Source organism: Corylus avellana, chromosome ca2, assembly GCF_901000735.1.
Source record: "Corylus avellana chromosome ca2, CavTom2PMs-1.0".
Taxonomy (NCBI): Eukaryota; Viridiplantae; Streptophyta; class Magnoliopsida; order Fagales; family Betulaceae; genus Corylus; species Corylus avellana.
Window position 1 is genome coordinate 7,125,728 of NC_081542.1, and position 8,346 is coordinate 7,134,073.

Here is an 8,346-nt window from a genome sequence, read left to right on the forward strand (position 1 = left end):
CCAATTTTAAAAGCTAAATTGAGAATTTAAAAGCGAAACCTTAATTTTATCATTTTTAAAAATTATATTTTTAAATTACACAATTTAAAATTACTATTTTTAATCTTATTTCTTAAAATCGCAAACCCCAAATTAGACGCGTTGACCAAAATTAGCTTGTGATAATAGCATTGTTTATTGTAATCGTCACGGCAGGTGTTGACCAAATTTTGCTTGTAATCGTGTTTAATAAGATCTGAGAGGAACTTGGAAATTCGTTATGGCAAATATAATTATATTATATAATATTACTGTAATCATCAGATTAATGTGTACAAAGTATTAAAGATATATAATAACTATTGTATAAGGGTGAGGTTCAGTGTTGTTTCTGTCATTTTCAACTGGAAACTCGTGATCATATTTTCTTTGAATGCAGCTTTAGTTCAAGAGTTTGGAAATATTGTATGATTCGTTGTAGAATTGATATGCCTCCTGTAATTTGGGATGAACTTGTGCAGCTTGGATGCAATAAGTGGGAAAAGAACTCTCTTAAGTGCTTGATATGTTAATTGGTTATTGGTTCTGTTGTTTATAATCTCTGGCGTACTAGAAATGAACTTAGTCATGATGGTGTTCCAAAAACTGAAAAGCAGCTACTGAAGCAGATTTTCTAAAAAATCAGGGTTAGAATTGTTGTAAAAAGAAGTTTTCCTAGAACTAGGGAAAACCTTTTGTTGTATTCATTGTGGAAGTTGCCTTCTGCCATCCTCTGTAATGTTGGCTTGTAGTTTTGTTTTTTTTTTAATATGTAAGGGTTGTAAGGGATTATTTTGGTGTTGAGTAGTTGCTGGTTTGTAGGTTTTTGATTTCCCCTATTTTTGCTTTGTAAGGGGTTGTATTTGTGTTTTAGTGTTGCTCTGTTTTGAGCTTTAGTTTTAATGAAATGCTTATTCATAAAAAAAAAAAAAAAAATTAAAAAAGAGAGAGAGAGAATGATAGCTATGACCTGAAAAAAAAAAAAAAAAAAAAAAATTCTAAATATAAATATAAAACACAATGATCAACGTTCCAAATTAAATATTATAACTTTGATTGCCTTCTGTTCATGGAGTATAGTGCACAATGATTAAAGATCCAAATTAATTATTTTAACTTTTACTTCCACGGGAATAATGCTCATGATAATATATTTAATTTTTAAAATGTTATATTTATTTGTACAAAAGATTGGTGCTGCCAGCCTCTCTTTCCCCCCACAAGGACATGGGTTTTGGTTTAGCAATACACTCCTTCCATTTTTCTACTAAAACAAAAGTCGATTTTTTTTTTTTTCAGTTCACTTTTCGTTTACAAAAAATTCAAATTGCTTTTCAATTTTATATCACATCAATTACTTTTTATTATTATTAGAAAAAAATACACACATAAAAATCTTTATCAAACGGCCCATGATCCCCTGTAGAATAAGAGTGGGGTAGGCTACTTTCGGGCATTCACATACAATTGAAAAATAATAAAAGAGTAATGTTATACACCACACTTTTATATAAATTTTTACAAGTTTTATAATATTTCGTCGAGCAATTTTATAGTGTATAGTTAATCCAAATTTCCTAATAAAAAAATAATGTAACTTGATTTTATTTAATTAAATGAATCAAATTCAAGCTTTATTGATTTTTATCAAGCTACTTGAACATGTTTCTACAGCTTAATTCGAGATTACATATGTATTTTTCAAGTTGAGTTCGATCAATTAATACTTGGCTTGATTACATTTTCATTTTATAACTATCCTATAATACTGGCGTGACAGTCGCAACAAATCATTGAATTCATCTTTGTTAAAAAAAAATCAAGAGTTAATTGAGACTGATACATCAATATTATAAAATAAAAATGTGATATATAACATTACTTTGACTTCTTTTTTTTTTTTTTTCTTCTAATCTTGAGTTCTTCTTTTTCTAATCAACATTACTTTCACTTAATATTTCAAATTGAGATTAGGGCTGGCAATTTTGACACGACCCGCGAACCTGACACGAACACGACATGAAGTTAACAGGTATTAAGACACGATTAAATTCGTGTCTGGCGGGTCTTTAATAAATGGGTCTAGCGGGTCAGCCGGGTCTCGGGTGACCCGCCAGACCCATTTAATTTTATTTAAAAAAAAAAAAAAAAAAAAAAAAAAAAACTTATGTCTAAGTTCTATTGTTCTAACTAAGTTAACCCTAACACTTATTGACTCACTCACAGCTTCACTTCACTCTTCACTTTACGGCTTCACTTTACTGCCTTATTCCTTGTTTTTCTATTACTTTTTATATGTGGGTCTATATATTAAAATATTATATTTTAAAACATTATCTATATATTAAAACATTCTCTTTTAAAATTTTTTATTCTTTTTGGACGGTTATGATAAATTTGACTAATCCATTGGCCCAAGAGATCCCTTTATTAAATTATTTTTTTCCAATTTTGATTAAAGGTTTTTTTTTTTTTAACGGGCCGTGTTGGGTTGGGTTGTGTTACCTGTTTAACACACGAGTCGTGTCGGGTTGTGTCTACCCGATATGACCTAGTTATGCTAAACGGATTAAGTGGGTCATGTCGGGTTACGTGGATATTTTTCGTGTTATAATCGTGTCAGACCCGCGAACCTATTTAGCTAAACGGGTCGTGTTCGTGTTTCGGGTAATCGGGCCACGGGTCTTAGTGGGTCCTAATCGTGTTTACCCGGTTACTCATTTTGCCAACTCTAATTGAGACTCTTGTCGCGAATCAAGCCATAGGAGCCAAACCTAGCCAATAAAATTAAAGATACATGCAATCATAATAACATATGTCAAAATAAAAATTCCTGTATGGACCACAACCTACCCCAATATCCCCCCCTAATTGTCCCACCATCTAATTCTAAGATCAATTGTACTAACCAATAGTGAAAAAATAATAATAATAATAATAATAATCCTCCCATTGCCATTGACTTCCATCAAATAGGCTCTCAGATGCAGCAACCGGACAAACAAATTTGGAGGTGTACAAGTTCGGGCATCTTCTCAGTTAAAAGTGCCTATCATTTAGCAAAAGAGATGGAGATGAGGAACTGGCCTGGAAGATCTACAAAGAGGGAGGAAAGTATTATGTGGAAAGCACTGTGGAAATTGCCAATCCAAGGTAGTTAAAGATCCTTATTGCCCCATTTGTGAGCAGGAACCGGAGACAACTCTTCATGCCTTGTTGGATTGTTCAGCAGCAAAAGACATATGGGGTTGCAGTAAAAGAGCCTTCCAAAAGATGACCACAAAGGGGGGGAGCTACATGCAGACCGCGGAGATCATTTTCAATAAATGTGACCTGTCCGATTTTGCTCTATTTATTCAAATATCACGCCAAGTATAGTTCCGTAGAAACAAATAGGTCCATGATGGAATTTTTGTTGATCCCAACGTCATTCTCCACAAAGCAACAGAAGATACACTAGCCTATGCCCAGTTACAATAGAAGAAACCAGAGGAAAAGCATGGGTCTACCCCTTTGAAGGCATGGCAAGCACCTAACCAGGGTTGGTATGAAACAAACTGGGATGTGGCTATTGATAAAGTAAATGAAAGAGTGGGGATCGGAGCTATCATCAGGGACAAGAATGGGAACGTGATCGCTGCTCTATGTAAAACGAGGATGGGTATATTAGAGCCAGCTATGGAGGAAGCATACGCTGCCTTTCAAGCAGTTTGTTTATGCGGAGACATGGGCGTACAAAATTTAATCCTAGAGGGAGATGCCAAACAAGTTGTGGAGGCTATCCAACATGAAACGGGCATATGCAGTCGATTTGGGCATCTAATAGAAGACACAAGACGGATACTACTCACTCTCTCAAGATGGAATTGTGTCTTCGTTCCTCGTGAAGCAAATTAGGCGACTCATTGGTTGGCGAAAGCAGCAACAATTGATATCAGTGATAGACTTTGGAGGGATACCACCCAAAATTGTATTAGTGATATTATTTTGATGGAGCAATTGGCTCTATCTCGATGATTGTCTTTGTTGGAGTTTTTTTCTCCACATATGATTATTATCAATAAAGTCCACCAATTTTTCTAAAAAAAAAAAAAAGGGAAAAAAAGTTGATTAATGTTGTCCCCTTAATTTCTACTGTATCATATATTTTCTATATGAACACCTAGTGCAATACATAATTTTAATTAAGTTAATAATAAAAATATAGGGCATGTTTGGTAAAATTTTGAAAAATGTTTTAAATTTTGAAAAGATAAAAATTGAATGGGGGTACATGTTAAAGTACATAAAAAATATAAAGAAAAAAAGTAAGAAAGAAAGATACAGATTAAGCTGGTTCAGCCTATGGCCTATGTCCACACGTCAAATTATTCTCTTGGCTACATCTTTTCTTCATTTGATAGAAATTGTATAATAAAATGGCCTATTTATAGTTAAATGAGGGTAAGAATACAATAAGTACATAATCAATATGTAACTTATGAGAATTAAGAGAGTTACATAATCAGTATGTAACATATGAGAATTATGAGTGTAAATAATACATTAATTTAATTCAAAACAACTATTGTACGTTGTCTTCATATGTCTCAATTGAGAAAAATTGAAAATTATTTAGTAAAATTTTGGAAGAGTGTTTTGTAAAAATTAAAAATTGAAAAATATTTATATAAAAATTAAATTTTAGAAAGTGTTGGTTCTGTGGCCTTAGTGATGGTTGTCGTATTTGATTGACAGTCACCACATGACTATGCAGAAAACAAATAGGCCCAAAGTTTCTTAAATTTTATAGGTCATGGATGTAGTTTTGTTCAGGGCTGTTAAGAGAGTAAGCCGTTTGCGAGTGAGCTCAGGATCGACTCGCATAAGCTCGGTTCGTGCTCGACTCGAATATTAAACGAAGCTAGCTCGGCTCGACTCGACTAAGCTTGTGAGTAGTTCGTATAAGGCTCGAATTGGTAGTTATTCACATAATCCCCCATATTAATATTAAAAATTGATGTGTTTTTTTATTTTTTTATTTATTTTTTTTTCTAATAGCATCATTTTATTATAAAATGATGCATATCCTCTCTATTCGAAACCAAGTGCCTTGCTATATTGACTCGGGCTCCATAATTTGCTAGCCAGAATAAACAAATACTCATATTCAAGTTGACTTCTTGAGCCGTTTAAGAATACTTGAAGTTTAAATTTATAATAAAAAAATAAATAAATATAAGAGTCAGCTCGTGAACTGGCTCGAGCTCGAGCTCGATTTTTTAGCTTGTCCTTAAGCTCGGCTCGAGCTTGAATTTGAGTTAAATTTAGGGCTCGTTTAGGAGTGCGATTTTAATAAGTGAGATTTTAAAAATTGCGTTTTTAAAATTGCTACTTTTTAAAATCGCACAGGCGTTTGGTAAAACATACTAAAAAGTATTTTTTTATCAATTGAATGTTTGGATAACATTAGCATATAATTGCGGTTTCATGAACAAATTACCAATAAGGATGAACAAAACAGAGAGGATGAAGAAAAAAAGAAAATAAGGGTTTGAATATATTTTAGGTGGGTATTCTTGATATTTTTTTCATTCCCATTATAAAAAAGGTAACTATTGCGCCAAATATCTTTTTAATAGAAATCGTGATTTTGTTTTAAATTCGCACTTTTTCAAATAAGCACCCTCTAATCTGCTTATGGAAATCACAGATTTTTTTGCCATTTTAAAATTTGCGTTTTTAATATCGCAATCCCAAACACCCTAAAGTTGCGATTTGGTTTAAAATCGCAGATTATTTTTAAAAAAACGCACTCCCAAACGCACCCTTAAACAAACTGAGCCCAAACAAGGAAAGCTCGCTCAAGTTCGGCTCGTTTACACTCCTAGTTGTGTTTAGGCTTAACCACCTTAATTCTTCGTGTTCTTTCTTTCTTCCATCCATCCATCCATCCATCCATTCATTATTTTTTCTTCTCCTTCTTTTTTTTTTTCCCAAAAAAAAAAAAAAAAAAAAAAAAAATTATCATGCATGCTAGAACCCACACATGACACATGGGGTTTTATGCATCGAGTAATACTAAAAAGAATATTCATGTTCTCTTTGTATCATTTCAAAATTGATGTAGCTCTTAAACTTATAATTTAATCAAAATTTAATAGTAATTTTGAGCGACGCATCAATTTTGAGAAGACATAACGAAAACATATATCTTCATTTTATAATTACTCTTATGTAATTTTATTTTTTAAATTGTTGTGTTTAATATTTTCATCAAACCCTATAAATTGTTGTATTTTTTATTTGTTAAACAAAAATTCCTACTAATTGGGTTGTAGACATTTCTAATACAGTCTCTACAAGTCTGTTAGAGAGTGAGTCTTGAACGAGGCATCAAAAGCCAAATCGTATGTCATGTGTTTTTGAACATATAAAAAATACATATTTTTTAATAACACATGCTTCTCACAAACGTTTTTAATAATATTAATAAAAAATTTACTTTTTACATTTTCAAATAATAAATGACATTTTTAGAGACTGAATTGCAAGTTTCTTTAATTTTCTTTCATAAAGCTTCAAGATGACAAGTTTCACTGCTGAAGTTCTGGACTGTGTTGATTGGATTAAGACCATCATATCAACACTGCTCACCATTTAGCAATGAGTAATGCTGTGTGTGTGAGACAAATAATGGCGGCCATGGGAGACTTACTTTAGCTCAAAATAGAGAAAACGAAGTTATCTGCGTGGCCTTGAAGAGCCGCATGAGCCATGGCTTTGGGTAGCAAGCCATATTTTTGGTTCTGCGAAAGGAGCTAAAGTCCCACACGGACTAAACACAAAAGAGAAGAAGCAAGTGCGGAGTATTAATATGGGCCAAGCAGCAACGGTAAAGATACTTACCTGGATGGGGTCAATGGGTGATCAATAAGGCCCATGGCCTAGGCTTGTGACCTCCATTGCACTTAGGAGGGGTGCTCGCCTAAGGTCTCCCCAAGTGGGAGAGCCTGCATCATAATTTGTGGTAGTGGGGACCTGCGTTCGCGCGGTCCCTATCCCAATTTCAATCCAATTATTTTTCAGGCCTTGTGTTTGGCCTGGTTCTATGTCGGAGTGTTTGTTAAATCTTATTTAGGCGTTGAAAATAAGAGGTACTCTTAAGAAATTTTCATTAATGTTGAAATGTCAATGAGATGAACGATTGAAAATGAGATGAGTAAAGCCTAATTTAATATTATAAAGGCTTATATGCATAAAAGAGATAACAATGAAGCTCAACGGGGGACTATTTTCGGATTACATAAAAAGTTACTATATCTCATAGGTCCGTAGTGCCTCATAAAGCATAAGTCACTAGATCAAATCTCTCATAATCACTAAAAGAGAATTGATTTACCGGTTCAACATATTTAGGTAACATCCCGAATATTTGGTCAAGAGGGCCATAAGAAATGATGAGAGGTCCACAGCTCACTCTAACCCTTGTGTGCAATGCATTTATACCCTAGAGCTCTAATTACAGCAAATGGCCCCAAAACATGGACTTACTCATGCAGCAAAACCAGGCGATGTTACAATTCCAGCTAATAGACCCAAAACTGTTTCACCATAGTGAACAAAAAAACGAGAGAAAAAACTCATCCCATGGCCCAGTAGAACCTTTGGAGGTGGTGAGACCGTTGCGACTTGCAACCACCCCAGAAGGTTCTATTAGGGTGGCCGACCACCTTATAAGGCTAGTACCAATTTTATTTTTATTTTTTGTTGGGAAAATAATTTTTAGAGCTAATGTGTTTATAAAAAATTGGTTGAAACATGATTCAATTTCAATTAGAAAATTTGGTCATTTTTGCATTATCACCCGGGCCGGCTCAATGGCTGGGCTACTGAGGCGGTCGCCTAGGCCCCCAGTTAGTAAGACACAAAAATTTTTTTAATAAGGCCTAAAAAAATTTTAATTTTATTTTAACTTGGGACCTAATTTTTTTAAAATAAGGCCCAAAATTTTTTCCCATAAAAATTTAAGGCCTTTAAAATAAGGCCCTAATATAATAAGCCCATTATATAATAAGATCAATTAACCCAAAAAAATAAATATGCCACATCAATTTTTTTGGGCAACTAGTTAAAAGTTAAACTTAAAAGTCATGAAACAACAATGAGAATGAAAATAATAATAATATTATAAAAATATAATAATATTATTAAAATAAATATTATTTAATTAATATTTAAATATTAAAAAAAATAAGGTTCAACTTCAAAATTTCGTCTAAGGCCCCCAAATACATTGAGCTGGCACTGATTATCACTAAACTAATGAATAGAAATAATCATACAATT

The 8,346-nt window shown here is 33.1% G+C and overlaps 1 non-coding gene across 1 annotated transcript; it reads left to right on the forward strand.

The window, feature by feature from the left end:
- The first annotated feature begins 6,898 nt into the window (after nt 1-6,898).
- Nucleotides 6,899-7,058, forward strand: LOC132173135 (U1 spliceosomal RNA). Its single transcript, XR_009439235.1, has one exon. It is a non-coding gene; the product is annotated as a U1 spliceosomal RNA (small nuclear RNA).
- Nucleotides 7,059-8,346: the final 1,288 nt, after the last annotated feature.